Source organism: Crocuta crocuta, unplaced genomic scaffold (assembly GCF_008692635.1).
Source record: "Crocuta crocuta isolate KB4526 unplaced genomic scaffold, BGI_CrCroc_1.0 scaffold385, whole genome shotgun sequence".
NCBI lineage: Eukaryota > Metazoa > Chordata > Mammalia > Carnivora > Hyaenidae > Crocuta > Crocuta crocuta.
The window spans coordinates 643,498-645,753 of record NW_027533270.1 but is presented as its reverse complement, the minus strand read 5'-3'; positions in this window follow the sequence as shown (position 1 = coordinate 645,753).

Sequence of the window (2,256 nt, the reverse complement as noted above, 5' to 3'; positions counted from 1 at the left end):
ATGTGCGTGAGCGGGGGAGGGGCAGAGAGGGAGAGAGAGAATCTCAAGCAGGCTCTACGCTGACAATGTGGAGATGTGGGGCTCAATCCCATGAACCATGAGATCATGAGCTGAAATCAGGAGTGGGCCGCTCAAGTGACTGAGCCACCCAGGTATGCTGGGACTTTTAAATTCCAGTATTCACCCATGGTCTTGACAGGAGCAGTTCTCTGTCTTCCTGTTACAGGTTCCTGCCATCCTGATTAATCCTTTAAGGGGGGCATGGTATAATTGAACGTCTCAGCATCCTAGTTTCCACATCTGAGAATGGGAGGGTTGGATGGAAAATCTCCAAGCTCCTGGGTCCACGACACCAGCCCTGGTCTCTCTCAGCAGGACGGCAGCTCGGACTCCCTTTATGCGGCACTGCTGTTTCCTCGCAGAAGTGATTGTGGCTGTGTATTACTTAATCACTGTCATGGTCAGAGCGGTGGGACACGTTACTTCCTAAAACATCCAGGCCCCTTTTAGAGCTTTGGCATCTATGCTCAGATCTGTGTGCGCTGACTCGAGGCGTTTCCCTCTGCAGCCACTCTAGGCAAACACGTTTCCTCTTCAATGGTTATTTGTTCTCTGTCCCTTTGTGTCTTTACAAGCTGCATTCTACTCCTGGGGCGCCTGGGTGGCTTAGTCGGTTAAGCGTCCGACTTTCGCTTAGGTCAGGATCTCGCGGTTCGTGGGTTTGAGCCCCGCGTCGGGCTCTGTGCTGACTGTCAGCTCAGAGCCTGGAGCCTGTTTCAGTCTGTGACTCCCTCTCTCTCTGACCCTCCCCTGCTCATGCTGTCTCTCTCTCTCTCTCTCCTAGAAATAAATAAAACATTTAAAAAAAAACAAACAACAAGCTGCATTTTACTCCTTATTTGTTTTTTTCTGACCTGACTCTTTGAATCTGTCGCTGTGTCTTTGTTTCCTTCCTTGGGAATTTGCCCAGTTTCCACTTGGGGTTGTGCCCCCTTTGGATTGCCAGTGCCTTGCACTGGGGTGGTTGTTGCTCTTAAGAGCTGGGACAGAAAAAGGGGTGAGCTGCTGAGTGGTACAGCTGCTGACTGCTGTTATTACCAGAACATTCTGTTTTTAATATTCTTCATTTATGACCTGTCTGTGAGGGTGGCTCAGGTCCTGGGAAGTAAGCCTGGGACGCACTGCCAGTTTCTCTCCGTCATACCTTGTCCATGGAGTTTTTAAATTACTTTCTTGCTTTCTCTTTATATGACCATGGGTTTTTATGTCTAATACTCCCTACTGTATTGTATTTCCTACCAAGAAATTTTTTTTCCCATTCATACCTTATTTTCATTTTCAACCACTCTGTGACCACTTCATAGAGAGTGAGATTTGAAACCTGGCTTTTTTTTCTCTTACCATTGGGCAAGTCTCTGCCAACGTGAGCCTGTTTCCTTCTGCATAAAATGTGGATGATAATACTTTCGTCATAGTGTCCATGGGAGGGTTAAGTGAGATGATCTCTGTGAAAATGCCTAGCATGTTCCTGGTACTTGGTGGGGCTCAGTATGTGTACCTACCTCCCCTCCCCTGTCCATTGCCTCCCCTTCTTCATTTTGCAATGGATACATAAGCACAATGGGTTATTTTCATGGTTCTGCAAACCGTGTCTCTTTATTGGGCCAGGAAGCTTTGCTTTAGTAGGTTTTTCTGGCATATTTGGAAAGGCTTCTATAGCCACCCAAGTGAAGAGTCCATTCCCAGAATTCAGTTTGTGTCACCAGTTGCTGTGGAGATCGATGGCTCATACTGTATTACCTGGTTTTCCGTGGCTTCCCTAAACATGAAAGACCTCCATGGACTAATTACTCACTTCCAGTCCTTCTTCAGATACTTTGAATTCCTTTCCTCTACTCTTTGTATTCGGAAGTAAACAGTCATTGTTTCTCCTTCCTCTCATGTTTTCTCAAGCAAACACCATCTGTCATCTTGCTTCCCCTGCCAACAAGCCACTTCACATTCGGACTTCAACACCTGGGCCATTCATCAACTCAAGTTCATAGTATTTCAGGGGTGTCTCATTTATTCATTTCTCTATTCTCTTCTCTTCCAAAGGCAGCTTCAGCTTCTGAGGCATCCTGTTTGCTGTCGTGTGCGGGCTTTTCAAGTTCCTAGATCCAGTCCTCACTCGGTGCCTCAGCTTCTCAGCCGTAACCACCGCTGCCCCGCGTGTGGAATTGTCCACAGTTCTCCTGAGCTTTGCGCATTCACAGT